Here is an 18,339-nt window from a genome sequence, read left to right on the forward strand (position 1 = left end):
TAGAATAGTCCGTGGTTGTCATCCATACTCTACTAGATAACGAGGCCACGCTTGGGTAAAAGGCTTCTCTCATTGTTCACCTCTCACCCTTATCTCATGGTCTATATCACCTCTTATCTCAACATTCAATTCATATTTCAGCTACCCATGTTTTAGCCAACATATTTTGTAGATATAAAATACATATACAGTTTAAATCATTTAAAACATGTATAAAATCTTTCATTCACAATAGACAACAAGTATTCAGACAATATGCACACATAACACGTAATTTATATAAAATACTTCATATCTATGTGTAAGATGAAAGTAACTATGCACTCACCTATTAAGGTGGTGATTCCGAACTCAGACAGTGCTTCGCTTAATTTATTTTCCTTCGACGAAACCTAGTATCATTACCACTAGATTTTAGTCTAATATTCATTGCGACTAATTATTAGTCTTAGCATTATTATTATATAAGCGTTTAAACAATATTTTCCAACCACTACGTACAGACAGGAGGCAGACATAAAACACCGGAGGGCTGGACCATTTTGGTATATAGCACTTCTGAAATCCAACAACCCTATGCAGCCCTTTAAACCGGATTCCCTGTACCGCAAGAAGTTAAAAAGATATTATAACGACACTTATATAACCCATAATAATAGCTCAAATAATTATTAGAAGGTCCTAATAACGTTACTATATTTAAATAAAAGCTATATTAAAAATAGCGTAGGCGTAGCTCACTTACAACAGATTTTCTCGAAAACCGGGCTTCGCTTGGAGCAGAGTTTCAGAGCCGAAAGACTCTTTTTCTCGGGGCTTCGGGAGCCTCGAGGCTTCCTTCGAGTGCTAGGGGGTTTACCTAGACTTTAGGGGGGGGGGTTAGGGAAGCTAGAGAGAGAAGTGAGAAAGGTGTGGAAAATCGGATAGCCTCGCCCTTCTATTTATAGCTGCGAGCCCTCGCTGAACGCGCTGCGTTCGGTTGATCTACACGGGGCGTAGAGACGCGTGTCGCAAGACTGCTGGGGCGATGCGGCCATCTCTCGGACCGCATGAAAGATACGAAGTACGCGCAACGTTCCCTTCGGACGTGAGGCGTTCTTCGGACGCGTTGCGTTCTACTTGTACGCGTTGTGCTTGCGAGCCAGGTGTCCGAATCCGAAGGCCGAACCGTGATCAGCAAGCGACAGCCCAGATGCTGCTACGTCATCTATTTCGCACCAGGTTTCGCAAATCCGAGCCTTAACTTCAAAAATTCATAACTCTCGCATATGAGCTCCGTTTTCGACGTTTTTTATATCCACGTGTAGGCAGGACCGTACTCTACAACTTTTGTTTAGACTCTGTCGGCTAATTTTGACTCTATTTTTAAAGTTATATTTTTAACAGGCCGGGACAGGATTGATCCGTTAAAAATCCATAACTTCTTCATCCGACGTCCGTTTTTGTCTGTCTTTTTATTGTTACACTACTATTAACGAGATCTTCGATTCTCGTTTAGGTTGTGTCGGCTAAAAACCGCTCGATCTAATATTCGAACTTCGGGCTGTACACTGCTAAGCTGAAACTTCGAAAAATCATAACTTCCTCATACAAAGTCAGATTTGGGCGTTCTTTTTTTTTTTATGTTCTCGTTTTAACGTATACTAAAACTTTTGTTTAGATTACTAAGGCTAAAAACTCCTCTATCGTAAATTCACTATTTACGTCTCCCGGTGCCGTGTCGGTTTTGCCGTAAAACTTCGACGGGCCATAACTTCTTCGTTATAAATCGGATTCCAACGTTCTTTATATGTACGGAATCCTTGTAACATATACTACCACTTGGTTAAGATTACTCCTTCTAAATAATCTTCCATCAAAAAGTCATTTTGACGCTTATTGTCTTTAAATTGACTAGCCCGGATCTACGGGCGTTACATTAAGAGATGATAATCCTGATACGATCTTTAGTGATGATCGGGATGACTTTCAAGATGTATGCTACAACCCATTCACTATTCATCAGTAGAGTGATCATGATGATGCACCAATGACGAAAGGGCAGCTCAAGGCCCTCAAAGAAAAATTAGATACTCTGCTCGAGTCATCCAAATCTTCGTCCAACAATGAATATTCCTTTAAGACTCACAAAGCGTTAATTGAGACTCTCACCAAGGAGCATGCCAAAAGGTTCGATGCTTCTGCAAAAGCTGTTGAAAACTTAGAGAAGACAATTTATGAAACGACCGAAAAAGTCGAAAAACTATTTGCTGATGTTACTCAATTTATGGAGGATTTTTGGAGTTCCTCTGATAAGAAAACAACAGCTGTGAACAAGGTGATTACAAGTCTTGGCACCACTCTTCAAATGGATAAATAAGCTTTATCCAAGGTTCGTTCAGAACTCCGAGTGCATAATGCGGAAATGAGTGCCTCCATCATTTCAAAGATTGAGAAGTTACAGGCAGATCTTGCTACCGAGAATAAGATCATGGATAAACGCGTTGTGAAGACTGCAAAGGTGATGGTTCTTTCCGTACAACTAGCAAATGCCAACCAGCAGCTTGATGCTTTAAAGTATGAAAAGGTTGTTCTCAAAAGTTGTGCCGCGGATGTCAACCTTTTCTTGCAAACACTACTACAAAATGAGTCTAATGCAAGTTTTTAGATGCAACTTTTTTACAACAGTTGCATTTGATTATAAAGAATGTCACATCGAAGAAAAAGGTTGCACTAGAAGATTTAATGCAACTTTGCTTAAAAAAGTTGTAAATTTTATTGAAAAATACAACTTTTTTTAAAAAGTTACAAATTTTATTGAAAATTACAACTTTTTTAAAAAAAAATTCAAAACTTATTAAAAATTACAACTTTTATTACAAAAGTTACATTTTTAATTTAACTCCCTCCAACTACATTTTTTAAAAAATTTCCATCCAAATAAATTTTATTTCCCTCTTAATTAAATAACTTAATTATGTAACCACCCATAAATCCTTCTATTGACGATGTTAATTTTCCGTTACATTAATATTAATTGTTATAAAGTTATTTCGATTCTAAATTGTTAAAGGAAATAAATTGGATAAAAATGGTATTAGTTAATATTAAAAATAATTGGTTAATATTTAAAAGGTATATAAACTAATTAATTAGTTTGTGTGAATATTTTGGCTATTTTTATTTTATTAAGGGTATAATGAAAGTCCGAGGGCTAGATTTTCATTCTAGAAAAGTAGAGCTATTGAGTTTAGGGATTAAAGGGGATATTATGGAAAAGCTAGGGAATGAAACAGAAGCTTGGAGAAAGAAAACCCTATGCAGTCCTAACGTCTATTCTTCGTTCCCTGTTGCCGAAGTCCGCCTCCTCCTCTTTCATTAATTTCGTCGTTTGGCTGGGAGGCGATCAAAAAGGGCTGCCGCACGCCACACCCAAGTTGGTACTTCACTAGAAAGAGAAAGAGAGGTTGCGAGAGAAAAAATCAAGTGAGGTTGTGTAGTGGGCGACGGTTGTGAAGTATTCCGGCGGGGTAAGTCCACAGCGGCGACCTGCAATTGCAGTCATTCCTATCGTGTTTTCTAGTCCTCATGGGTCGTTTAGGGTGGCAGTGGGGCCGTTGGGTTGTGAGTCGACCAGGAGAGGGAACGAGGATGTAGAGCTTTTCCGGCGAGGCACCGACAAGGCTAGGGTTCCGACGGCGATGTCCATGGGAAGAAAAGAAGGCGTGTTTAGATTGTTTTTCGCCTATTCATCTTTTTGTGGTAAGTCTATTAGCCTTTATGCTGTTTTTTTGTTACTTTGAAATACCCACCACCACCACCGGCAACCATGGTTGCCGGATTCCGCCACCACACCGCCACCTTATTTGGTGGTTGTGGTTGTTCATATTCCAAGACTGTGTGTTTTTTCTAATTTCTTAATGATGTTCAGATGCAAGTATATACATATATCAAAAAATTCATGCAACTTTGATTCACTTGGTTTATTTTTTTTAAACTAGATTAAATGAATCACTTAATTCATGATTTAACCAGCCCTATTAAGACACTTTTGTCTTCGTTAAAAGTCATTTGTATGTCTTAATGTGAAGCTTATTGAACCCTTAAATGGTAGACGAAGATAAGTGTTGGATTGATGTGTGATTAATAGCATCATATTTACAACCATGTCTTGATCATCTCTTTGGTATTTCTATAAAGCACTCAGATTATGTCTTAATACCTCTATTCATTACTAATTGTGTGCAAAATGGAATGATCTTAAGTCCATGTCTTTAATCTTGAAGCTTATGGTGATGTTTGTCAATATTAGAAATTTGGACATAAATCTTGATTTGTCTTGAAAGGGTTGTATATGCCATTCTACTCCGAATTTGACAAAATTTCTAATGTGACAAAGTTGTTGGAAATTGATTCTAGTTTCTAGATACTCTGATATCAAACCATTTGTAGTTGTAGATTTTTTTTTATGATCAAAACACTGAACATGGGTCGGGCTGGGAACTTAAAATAAATATAGAAGTTAACAAGTATTAAAGTTATGTTTATAAAACTTGGACCATATTTGATGATTGTTTGGTATGTGTGGTTATTAGGTGAGACCTTGACAAATTCAAAGGAGCTCGAGACTAAAGTTTAATAAAGGACTCGTCAAAGGTGAGTTTGTAGTTTTACTCACTAAGGTGCATAATCAAAACATGCACATTGTAGATGGTGATTTGATTCATTTTAGAATGTAACTTATATTAATTGTGCTTGAATATGACATTCTATTTACAATGTTATTGTATTCTTTGTGGTATTGTCATGATAGGAATTATTTGCTATGTAGATTCCATTTGATGACTTTGATGTATATGAGATGCTAGTAAAATTGACTTGGATGAACGATGCATGACTATGCTAGGATGATTTGAAGATGGATATCATGCATGTATTAATACATATTTAGATAATATCAGTTGCATGCTTTATTTGATATAGAGATGATATTGTGGGGTGTACGTAGTGGGTTTGGGTAGTTTGATGAACTTTTCCTAAAACCCTATTCAGATTATTTGAGGTTGACTAATAGGTTGAAAGAGAACCTATATGAAGAGCTTAAGCCACTTTGATGTTAGTCACCTGGTATTTCTAGAGGATCCTATGACACATGTTTTTTTGGTTTTCATTGTGAAGGTCTGACTTTTGATTGAATGCATTGTTTCCATGATCACAACATTAATGGTGATTGTGTTTACTTGCTTAATCTGTGTTTGTGTATGTATATTGTCAAATGTTATACTTCAAAGTGTTGTAAATTATTGTTAGTTTGCACCAGGAAAACCACGTTATAACATTAAAGGAAAAAGGGTAGCTATTAAATATGTCTCCTCAACTCAAACTTCACAAGTTAGGAATAAGGTAATGCCTAACTTTAGTATCTTACATTGTGTACCTCATGGTATTTTAAACTTCAACAACAACTATTTACTAAAAGGATGTATTTTCTTGAACATTTGAAAAACTATCAGACACATTGTATACCCACATGGAAGGGTTTTATTTTCACCATTTCGAATTATGTGGATTCGATAGATTCAAACCCTAATGCTCTAGATCTTTACATAGCTAAATCGCTAAAAGTGGACGGTTGGGATGCATCATACATGATTCTGGTGTGACTTATGGAATCATTCAAAGTTAATAAAGTTGAAAGAAATCAGTTAACTGAAATGCGAAAAGATATTCAAGAGGGCCATGAAAAAAGGCTGAATTAGAAGCTATGTGAATATATATTAACAACCAAAGAGAAAAATTTGAAGCCATGGTGTGGAAGATTGTGGAAATGTTAACCTCCAGAAGGTCGATTGTTGCTAATATGATTTATCATCTATGTTTAGTACATATCTAGAGCATTTTTAATAATTTTGATTATAGTTGACGACTTTGTATTAGCTTTGATTAATTGTTGTTATTTTGAATTTAGACATGTCAAAGATAAAATATATAAGATATTTATGTTATTATTGTTAGAGTGTAGTTTTAGTAGTAATGAATATTTGTAGCAATATAGTAAAACATATGTAGCGTCTGCATGACTAGAAATTAAAAAATATGTCGCATTAGCGTTAGAAAATTCACAAAAACAAAGTTGCATTTGACTGTAAACAAGCTTGCATGCTTTTGCAATTAAAGACGTAACAAAGGTTGCATATCCCATGTGGAAATGTTACAATTATTTATTAGAAACATAATAAAAGTTCCAATTGATTATAAAAAAAGTTACATTTTTGTAACTAAACATTTGAAAAAAGTTGCATCTAAGTGTAAAAAAGTTGCATATGAGCATGAAAAAAAGTTGCTTTGCATAACAAAGATTGCATTAAAAAAAGGTTGAATCTAAAAAAATTGTAACTATTTCAAAAAGGGTTGCATTTTCCAAGAAAAGGGTTGCCTTAGGTCTAATGCAACTTTGCCTAATGCAACCTTTAGTAAAAGGTTGCTTTAGGCATTATGCAACTTTTTCAAGGCCTAATGCAACCTTTTAGTGGGGTTGCATTAGCTTCATTTTATTGTAGTGAAAATCTCGTAGAGACTCGTGACTCGTTGCTCACAGTCTCGGTTCGCCAACATCTTGCTGACAAACTCAAACCAGTATTCTCCATGCTTAATCGTATCGAGGGTGCTTCAGAATCTGGTTCTCTTCCAAAAAAAAAGGGGGGGGGGGGAACTAAGAAGCCATTTGATGAACAACCCAAAAATACAGCTGGTGATTCTGGTGAGTACGAACACAAACCACAGCCGAAACCAAAAGATCAGAAGGGTAATGAAGCTTCTGGATCTAAAGGAAAAGGAAAATTGGTTGATGGCGATGATGAGGAAGAAGAAGACTTATCAGGAGAGGCAATACTCAAAAGAAAGAAACGTGAAAAAGAGCTTGATGAAGCTCAGCGTGTTGCAAAGGAAGCTGAAGCAGTTGAAAAAGAGGCTCATGATGCATAGGTCACTATTAAAACTCAGAAGGCCCTCTTCCCTCCTTGGTCCATGAAGCAGATTCTAAATGAGGCAATTGACAATCCGAATGTTTACTGGTTGGAGCCAATTGTCTCTTTTGACTTGGATAACACTTCGAAATCTCAGCTTGATTTTCCGATCACTCCGAAGGAATTCTTGTTTTGTTGTTTTGACAAGATAGAGAAAGCTCATGATTCGGATAACGATGTCAATCACTCGCTTTTCTCCTTTTATCTTAAACACAAAAAGCCCGAATATCAGACATGGAGTTCGAAGACGATTTCCACTGTGAAAGTTTTTGGACTAGTTGAAACAGAAAGATTTATCAATGTTCGATTCAAAGTTGTTCGAGGAGATGGGAGTTTGCTCTTTGAATTCTCTCTCATAGATTTGTTGTGCCTTAATCCATACGATTGGATTTCTTTGTTCAATCTTTTATCAAAAGATGAACAGAAATTCGAACCCATTGTAGCACATCTGAAAAGGATGTTGGTCTCCTACATTCAAGAAATCGGGAAAATGGATGTGGAGATCGCGACAGTACTACGAAATAAGCCCACTGTGCAACCAAAAGAAGCTCTGAATGATATCAGCAAGATGAAACTGGGAAAATCCGAAAGGATAACTGGAGCGTGGCGTTTCAACTGCGAGAAGGCGAAAAAGTTCAAAGGTGCTTGTTCTTCTTATCAGACAAGCATCTTTATTCTACATCTTGTCTGAACTACATTTTGGGAATTACTGAACAATGCAAAGCGAATGATGTTGCGGCTAAGAAGTGCTTCGCAGATATGATCAAATGGTATATCTTAGTTCGCAACACTTTGCTTGGATTAATGCCGAAGCTGTTCAAAGTTCAGAAACGTCAGTAGCACTGAAGAATCTACCTTCCTTAATTGGGCCTGTCCGCCGAAGTATTAATGACTTTAGGGTTAGACTATTTATAGTGGATGAATGCAATGTTTTTAGGGTTATCAATTGTATTGCCCTACATCGCCTTTACAGAGAAGTTCACATATAACTCTTCTAAGGCTTTGATAATATAATTATTCGACATTTTTTGATCAGTTGTTCTTGTTTTGATTCAATTTTATGTCAAAGGATCTATCGATCTTAAGTTTATTGTTTCAACATGTGGGTCTTCTCACTTCTTCGTCTTCAGAGTCAGTTGACCATACTTCAACACGTCCATCTTCGTCACTACCTTCCAAAACTATCAAGGCAGGCTTTGCATTTGCAACACTCTTCTTCCTAAGCTCTTTTATCTTCTGAAGATATTAGGCTTCATCATTATTTGATTCTTTCTTCTCATTCATCCTTCTTAGCATACACTCCTTGGCAAAGTGATTCTTTCCCTAACACTAATTGCACTCGTATCCAGAATCACCCAACAACTTATTTTCTTGCTTCTCCTCATCCTTTTGAGAGTTCTTAAAGCTCTCATCTCTTGGCTTGTGTGAACTGTAGTTTCCCTGTCTATTCCTTTTCTTGAATCGTCCAAAATTCTTTTTAACGAAATTTTTGGGATTAGATACCAACAGATCATACTCTTCCTTTGTAAGTTCACTACCCTAGAAGTCAGAATCAGAATCTTCTTCAGCTATTTTCTTGCCTTTCACAACTAATGCCAATGATCACATGCTAGAGACAAGCTTTACATCCTTTGTTACTTCATCTTCGTGGGATCTTATAATTCCCACAAGCTTGGCCGAATAGTAGCTCTATAACTATTCGTGAGCTTTCACAGTAGACACAACCGCTTTCCATTCAGACCTCAATCGATTCATGAACGTAACTTTGGTCTCTATTACTTCACGCATGACATTGTGTTTAAGCATCATGCTTAATAGATGATTAAAACGATTGAATGTCTGATCTAGTTTTTCATCAGACTTTTGAACAAAAGCACCAAACTCTGACAAGAGCAAAGTTTGTACAGAGTGCTCCAAATCAGTGTCGCTTGAATAAAGATCCTTTAACTTGTCCCAAATCTCCTTTGCCATCTCACATGCACTCACCAGACAAAAAGTTTCTGGAGGAAGAGAAAACCTTATTATTCTTATTGCCTTGATGTTGCTCAACAGCTTATCTTTTTCATCTTGAGGAATTGCAGTATTTTCAACAATAAGTGTATTGCATTCGGCTTGAGTCTTGATGACCTTTCTGGTAGCCGTGTGAGCGAACGCCTCCTACATCATGGCTTGCCATATTATGGTGCCATGATCTTCAATGTTGAGAACATAGTCTTTGAAGTGTAGTGCCCAGACTTTATAATCTTGTGGGAAGAGGATTGGGATCCTAGTAGTAGATTTGATACTACTGGAAAGATTGAAAGAAAGAGTATGAGGATCTTCGGGCTGCATGATGTCGAGATTCACAAAACCTGGTATAGAATCATATGTGTAAAACAATAATCGAGTTTAGGGTAAAAATCAGGATGTAGATCTGGCGTCTATAATTTATAGAAACGATCAAGACGACAAGAACAGATCAAATAAAACACAAAACCATAACTGAACTCGACAGAAGAGTAGCGTATGAGTTACACTATCTCCTGCTCTGATACCAATTGTAGAAACAATAAAATAGATCGATAGATTCTATAAACAATAATGTGAATCAAATAACTAGAACGATGATCAAAATAGTGTTAAGTGCTTCGATTATCTAAGCTCTAGAAGAGTTCAACGTGGACTTCTCTGTGAGAGCTTGGTAAGGCGATACCATGGTTAACCCTAATAAGATACATTTATGTACATTAAATTGTCTAACCCTAGTAAAACATAATCACGGATGGACAGGCCCAAACAATTGTAAATGAGGCTGTTCTAGTATTCACATTTTACACAATACAATAATAAGCCCAACAGGAAGAGAAGACCCTAAGCAAAATGATTGCAGATCTTGGAATGCTTTCAATGAATTAATTGTTTTCTAACTCGTTTGAATTAACATTGCTTCTGTTTGCTTTCTAGAAAAACACAAAAAACAAGTGATGCTTTTATTTTGTTTAAAAATCTTTATATAGTTTGCTAAAACTTTGCTTCTATTGTTTACAAGTATTCTCTTTTCTCTCTTTTATTTATCTTTCAGACCTATCTAAGCTTTGTCTACATCTCCTTCCTTCCGAATTTGCAAGAGCTGGAGGTATCCAGAATGATTTGAATGCTCTTAGTGTTGAGAAAAAGAGTAGCATCATGTCCTCTCATTCTTAACAGTTCCCTCTTTCTCCTCCACTCACTATTATGGATTCAAAGAGCAACCATCATTGCAGTAAGTCTTGTTTTCATCTAGTGACTCAATATCTTATAAAACCTCGAATGCCTTCATGTTGATCTTCAAGACACGATGGTTTTATGGATTTGGGTCAGTTAACTCGTAGGTTACAAGAACTGTTTTCTGCTATTTTATTTCTCCTGGTAAACATGAAGCTTGGAAAGCATTTGCAACACTGCAATGATAAATGGCCTCATCAATCTTGATTTATAATGAGATGTTTTGTATACTAATGAGTTTATCTTTACTTGTGCTCTCTTCTATAGCTAAAATTCAAGGGGTAGATATCTCGAAAAATGGAAATATATTAATGACCATTCAATTTCAAAGATTTGATGGATCGAGTCTTTATCACCTTTTTGAAAAAGATGCACATATTTCATTGTTTAAACTATTTTTTTTAATTAACTATTTTTTTTGTATTCTTATATTGTTCATTATTTTGTACCATTTTTTGAAAAAGGAATCTGGCGGTGGAAACTCTAAGGCTAGTATGCAACTTTTGATACATCATCGTCCATAGAATCATGTTATTGTATGTAACAAAATCTCTCTAAGTTTCTCATCAGCGAGACCATCTGCTGAGAACATTGAGTCACCCTTCACTCTAACTGTCTAGCATTTTCTAAACTTTCTAAGTGAGATTCTTGGTTTAAATAAAATATTAATAAAAAAGGCTTGGGTGTCTATCTTTAGTTAACTATATTACTTGACCCTGTCCCTGGAAGCATGCTTGCTGTATGCATCAAGTCTCATGTTCTGTTGAAACATTGAGCATAACCCAATGACTTATCCTGATTGCATAGCGTAAGAATTACTTGTCTGGTCCTTTAATGACAAAGGGTTGTTCATGTCCCTGACCTCCTAGTCTGAGGTATTACATGGTACCATTATGAGTTAACGGTGAATCTTTGATTCTAGAATGCAACTTACTCTATGATACGGAAGTCTAAACCACTTCTTGTTGATAAGTTAAACTGTTTATGATTCACACTGATTTCACCGCAGCGTGACTGAAACAAACGGTTCTATACTTTATCTTCTTAATAAAACTTGATGATTCACTGTGATATACCATACACTGATAAAAGTTTGAAACTCTGTGACGATGGTTAGTCTATGTACCGTAGACTATCACACACAACAATCCCTTCTTACCCTTATATTCTTCTTTAAAGTTTTATGACTCAGCGTAATGTACCGTACGCTGATGAGAGCTTGACAAATCTATGCTGATGGTTAAGCTAAAGCATCACAGCTTATCACACGCATCATACCACTCTTGCCCTTTTTCTTATTATAAAAATGATTAATGAGTCAGCGTATGAAACCACATGCTGATGAGATCTCATAATACTAAACTAGTGATTGATAGTTTAAGCCAATACTATCAAGAAACATCACAATCTTACTAAACTACAATCAAAGGGGGAGTTGAGTCAAGATGATCCACATTAATTCGTCACATTTTCCTATTAATAATGTTGCCTCAACTGCTTGATAAGTCGTTCATTTTCTCAGGGAGAGCCTTAGTTAAATCTGAAACGTTAAAACTTTATTCTTACTTTCAGGCGGAGCACAAACTGAAGAATTCATTAAAGATTAGTTTTGACATCATCAGATAGAGGAGATTATAAGGTCACACCTTATGATCTGATGAGTCAAACACTCTACACATCCGTCAACGGCAGCGAGTACTCTACAACATCAACAATGCCAGCGTCTCAAGCTTATCAGCGTCAACGCATACCATAGTTATTCTATGTAACCTTTTATATATCAGGTAATGATATAGATAAGTATAGAATAGATCACATATCATGTATCTTTGTGATAAGATCGATTCTTAGTATAGATTAGACACAATCCCTTCAATCAAGGGATATAATTGTATAGATTAGTATATATATATATATATATATATATATATATATATATATATATATATATATATATATATATATATACAACATTAAGGTAAACCCTAATGTTATGATTTCGACTTTGTGTCAATCGTCTTTGTGACAACCCGTCTTCTTGGTGAAGAGAAAACCCTTTATTGGTGAAAGAATAATTTACAGAACTCCTTGTGTTATTTACTTTCTGTTCTATATTTTTCTTAGATTAGTTTATGTTTGTTCTTAATACTTGAAGTGTATTTGATCGATACAAACCTTCAGTTATATTGACTTATTAAAGCCAAATCGACCTCCTATTCTTTTCCAATCTCTAATTATTCAAAGTATTATGCCCTTTTCTTGGTGTAAAGTAGTTGTGGTGATCTTGTTGTAATCAGATAGGATTAATGGGGGTCTTCGGTTGGTTGTAGTAGAGAAGACGATGAGGGGATGTCAATGACTTCTGGGAGGCATAGGGTTACGAAAGGCTTGATTTAAGGGGATTGATCCATGAATCAAGGGATTTAAATTTAGTTATTATTTATTTTATATGGAAAATCACATATATACCCTTATTTTGATTATTTATTTTTTCCTAATTTCTTATTGGGTTCTACATCCACACAATAGTTGTTCATCCACATATGAAGCTAACTCTCACTCTCTCTCTCTCTCTCTCTCTCTCTCTCTCTCTTTATATATATATATATATATATATATATATATATATATATATATATATATATATATATACATAGTAAATTACACGAATGGTCCCTACGGCTTAGGGTAATTTGCGCATTTGGTCCCTAACTTATTTTTTTACCTCGGAAGGTCCCTACTGTTTGTTTTTTTACACGCTTGGTCCCTGTCTTACCTAAAAAAGCTATTTTACCCTTGATTTTTTAAAATATTTAAATAAACACACCCCAACCCCAACCCCCTCACCCTACCTTACATATCTCACCATCTTTTCCTATTTAAATAATAATATTTTTAGGTAACATAGGGACCAATCGTGTAACAAAAACAAACAGTAGGGACTAAGCGCGTAACAAAAAAAACAGTAGGGACTTTCCGAGTTAAAAAAATAAGTTAAGGACCAAGCACGTAAATTACCCCAAACCATAGGGACCATTCGTGTAATTTACTCATATATATATATATATATATATATATATATATATATATATATATATATATATATATATATATATATATATATATCATACTTATATAAATAAGCCCTATATCTTAAGAATCGAGTAAAGTGGTGTTAGGTGATTTTTGATGAATTTTTGTGGATTTATGTTGATTTTTATTGGATTTTTGATGAATTTTTAAAGTTCCAAATCAACATTCCACTTTCTCGCTATTATCGCATTCTCTTTTGTTAACTGAATCATTTTCCATATTCCTACCACATACACAGTAATATAAGAGGGGAGCTTGGATAGCTGACACTTGGATCTGTCACTCCATTTTCTTCTCCTTGCCACATTTTCTCCACCGCTTTCAATTCCCAAGATTACTCTTTTCTATCATGGTAATACGGCCCCAAGAATCCAGTCCTACATTGCTTCCAAAACCTTTTCCACACAATCTTGTCTTCTTCTATTCTTTTTCTCTCTAGAAACTACTTCAATTGGGTTTTTCTATACATCGGTCTCCCTGCATCACCACTACCTCCATCATATCTTCACCTACACCTACGAAAAATAGCCGCCATCACCTACCGTGATTCACCATAATGAACGGCTTTCAGCCTCGCTTTAAGGTGCAAAAAAATCCATCATCGCTTCACCACAAGCCCTAATATTTTTCCTCTCTCATCTTTAGATAAGTAGAGTTCAATGAAGTTCATTGCATTCCAACATAACCAAAACGGCTCGATTTCCTCCTGTAAGTTCATTCAGGTTCCTTCTCTCTCTACGTCACGCTTAGGGTAAAGTTGTTTATGTCATGATTTCTATATTTTTATTACTATTTTTGGAATAAGGTCGGTGCCAATAAGGATAAATCATAATGTATTGAGTTTTTTTTTAGTATAACATTGGTATACATGTCCCTCCACCAACTTTCTACACCTATTACAAAGCTTGGGCTGACTATCTCCTACTCATTATCTCCTGGGACAACTTGACGGAAAGCAAGACACCTGGTCTCCACTCTCCTTTTCTTATTCCCAATGGAGGTTTTTTACTTTATATTATCGTCTGTTGATATTAAATCATTCATGTTGTGGTGTTGATGACGTATTTGCGGAATTAATTTTGGGGATAGTGGTATTGAATTCGACTTAGTTTTGAAGGTTGGAAGGTTGACTAATTATGATGATGATGATGTTGATGTTGTATTTGGATTGTAGACTTCGGGTTCTTTTCATCATCATATGTTTAAGAAGGCAACATTAGTTGACGATTTCCCATGGAAATTAGGTAGGATATGGATAAAATGGAACATTCCTATGTGTTCATGCAACCCTAATGCTTTGGATCTAATTTTTTTCTCTAGTTATACATGCAAATAGAAGTTCCAAAGCAATAACCCTAATACTAGCATACAAAATTCGAGATCCATATGAAAACTACGGTTAGAATGTTACCTTTCTTGCTATCTCATAATAACAAGTAATCCATTGATGATCTTGACTCTCGAAAGATTTAGTGCCTCACGTGTTGCACCTCTAATGGAATCCCAAACACCAAAAGCAAAGGATAAGTGATAGAGGGGCAGAAATCGTCTAGGGTTTCTCCTTGTGAAGAAGTGGCCGATTTCAAGAGGTCTAGGGTCCTTTATATAGCTGTGGCTGCTAGGGTTTCCAGGTGAAACCCTAATTCCTTGCTTAGGCTCCAAGCAGCCCATGGACATCCTTCTAGAAGGGCTTGGACGATTTGTATAGGGCCACTGTATAGAAATTCGTCCACCCGATTCCAAGGGAGTCCATCAGCCCAGTTTGCAACTATCAATGATTTTTCAAAACCAGTCCCCTTACTTTTAATCAGTTCCTTTAATCCCAAAATTAATACCAAATTAATTTCTGATTACATACTAGTTAAATAATATGATTTCCAATTAATATATTATTCTTATAATATATTAATAAATCGTTTATTAACCACTCTCTCCAAAAGTCATCCTATCAAGTTGCTATGGTGAAGGCAACCCAAAAGGACCATGCTACTTTCAGATCAAGTACATACCAATTATAGTTATGGGCTTAGACACCTAATCCAACAGTTTCAATAAAATGCATCAAAATGTTAGGGTTTACTTGGAAATATGAGTGCTAATGGTACTAAAGGTGAATGGTCATAAAAAGATCACAGTAAAAAAGCAACAAATTGCTTTCAAATATGCAAATCTGTTATCATCAGGTTTTGGTGTAAAAGTTAATCAAGTAATAAGAATGTAACTCATTCTCATTTAGTTGTCTCCTTTTGTTTATATATTTCTTTAGATAACCATTTAAATGGAATTTTAAATGGATTACACATGATTGATGAAATTGTTAAATTAGATCATAATGAGAATATCTTACAGGAAGAACAGGAGATAAAAGCAGAGGATGATGAATCGGAAAAGAAAACAAAAAGTTAGAGTAGTAGGTAAAAGAAGAAAGTGCTCTGGAAGAATTGGTTTTTGAAAATGATGGATTTAAGAGACTAAACTCCACTAAAGAAGATGAATCAAGCACTGTTAATTTCTAAGTATGAGAGAGAGAAATTGAAGAGTCAAAAGTGTATTCTCCATTAACTGATTGTTCAACCATGCAAAGAATCGGGAATATATACAGAAAACTGCTAACTATCTTCTAACATAAATTAAATAACTAATTTCAACAACTTGTAACTAATCTATACACGTGGCAAATCATTATAACGCTAACACCCCCCCTTCAAGCTGGAGGGTAAGGTTGTAATCCCAACTTGATTGTAGCTTCTTGATGTTTTGTACCAATGAGAGATTTTGTAAAAACATCAGCGAGTTGATGAATGGTTGGAACATGAGACAAAGATATGAGCCCACTTTATAATCTTTCACGAATAAAGTGACAATATATGTCAATATGCTTTGTCCATTCGTGAAATACATGATTGGATGCAATGTATATAGCGGCTTGGTTGTCACACTTTAAAGGAATAGGTGTGATGTTAGGCACTTGAAATTCATGAAAAAGACGACTAAATTAAGCAAGTTCTGCACATAACCTTCGCATGGAACGATATTCTGCTTCAGCAGATGATAATGAGACTGTAATTTGCTTCTTTGATTTCCATGCTATGGGACTATTAACAATAGAATGAAATATCCAGTAACAGATCGTCTTGTGACTGGGCATGCACACCAATCCGAGTCACGGTATGCTTCAATATTGTAAGAAGAGTCTTTATTGATGTATAGTCCTTGATTGAAAGTGCCTTTGAGATATTGAAGAACATGCAAAGCAGCATCATACTGAGCTTGAGATGGAGTTTGATAGAACTGACTCAAGTACTGAACAGAGAATGATAGATCAGGTCTAGTATGAACCAGGAAATTCAGTTTACCAATGAGTTGACAATAAACAGTGGGATCTTCAAGTGGATTCCATGACTGGAACCAATTTAAGTTTGTGTGGAAGTGGAGTAGTAATAGAAGTACATTCATTCATAGAATACTCCTCAAGCAATTCTTTGATGCACTTTTGTTGATGGATGATCATGCCATTATTGACATAGTTAAACTCCAATCCAAGAAAGAAACTAATTTGCCCCAAATCTTTGATACAAAATTAATCACAAAGAAAACCCTTTAAGCTTGATATTTCATCATCATCATCTTCAGTGATCAAAATATCGTCAACATAAACAACAACAATGACTAAGGAGTTCTCCATCTTTTTGAGGAAAAGTGAATAATCATTTTGTGAATTATATCCTCTAGTCCTTAATGTTGTTGAAAGTTTTGAATACCACTGTCGTGATGTTTGTTTTAAGCCATATAAGGATTTTTTAAGCTTGAAAACATGAGAAGGAGAAGTAGTATGAAGACCAGGTGGGACATTCATATAGACTTCTTCATGGAGATCTCCATGAAGAAAGGCATTATTGACATCGAGTTGTTGTATCTTCCAACCTTGTTTCACAGTAAGAGCAATTAGACATCGAACAACATTAAACTTGATCACCGGAGAAAAAGTTTCATGGTAATCAATACCAGCTTCTTGAGTGAAGCCTTTGGCCACTAACCGAGCTTTATGTCTTTCAATAGAACCATCAGCTCTTCATTTAACTTTGAATCCCATTTGCATGAAATTGGCTTCTTGCCTTTTGGTAATTTTACAATGTCCCATGTATCATTTCCTTTTAATGCCTACAATTCCTTTTCCATATCATCCTCCCAATGTGGATCACCTTTAGCTTGATGATAGAATGCAGGTTCGTGAGATTGACTCATTACTTGAAAAGAAAGATGATTTAATTGAATAGAATCCATATCAATGTGATTAATACCAATACATAAATTGGTGATTGTGTGATCACAATCGTGTAAAGAAGATTGATTACATATGTAATCTTGTAATCGAGAAGGGGAACGTGACACCCTTGTGGATCTTCTTAAATTATTGTCATTAGGTAAGGAGGTGTTATTAACGGGAGTGGGAGGATTGAAATGAGGGGTATAATCAGAATTATTTGGATCATCTGAGGAAACGGGAAGACAAGTCTCATTAGGATTGAACGGTTTGTTTTATAGTGAATGTAATCGAAATATATCCTCCAAAAATTTGATATCACGACTGAGTAGTATTTCATTTGTTGTCAAGTTGAGAACTTTGTAAGCTTTTTGAGCATATGGGTAGCCAATGAAGAAACAAGGATGTGTGCGAGGCATGAATTTTCCGTCCTAGATATTTGTGAACTTACAAAACAAATACAAACAAATGATTTTAGGTTAGTTAAATATGGTACTTCAATGTGTAATACTTCAAAAGGAGTCATGTGTTGCAGATTTTTCGTTGGCATTCTGTTGATTAGATGAATAGCAGTTTTTACACACACTCCCCAATATGCATGATCCAAACATGATTGAAAAAATAATGCTCTGGCAACTTTAAGTATGTGTCGATGTTTACGCTCAACTAAACCATTTTGTTGAGGACAATAAGGAGTTGATTTTTGGTGTATGATTCCTTTAGACTGAAAATATT

This window comes from Lactuca virosa, chromosome 4 (genome assembly GCF_052849685.1).
Source record: "Lactuca virosa cultivar CGN04683 chromosome 4, Lactuca_virosa_CGN04683_v6, whole genome shotgun sequence".
NCBI lineage: Eukaryota > Viridiplantae > Streptophyta > Magnoliopsida > Asterales > Asteraceae > Lactuca > Lactuca virosa.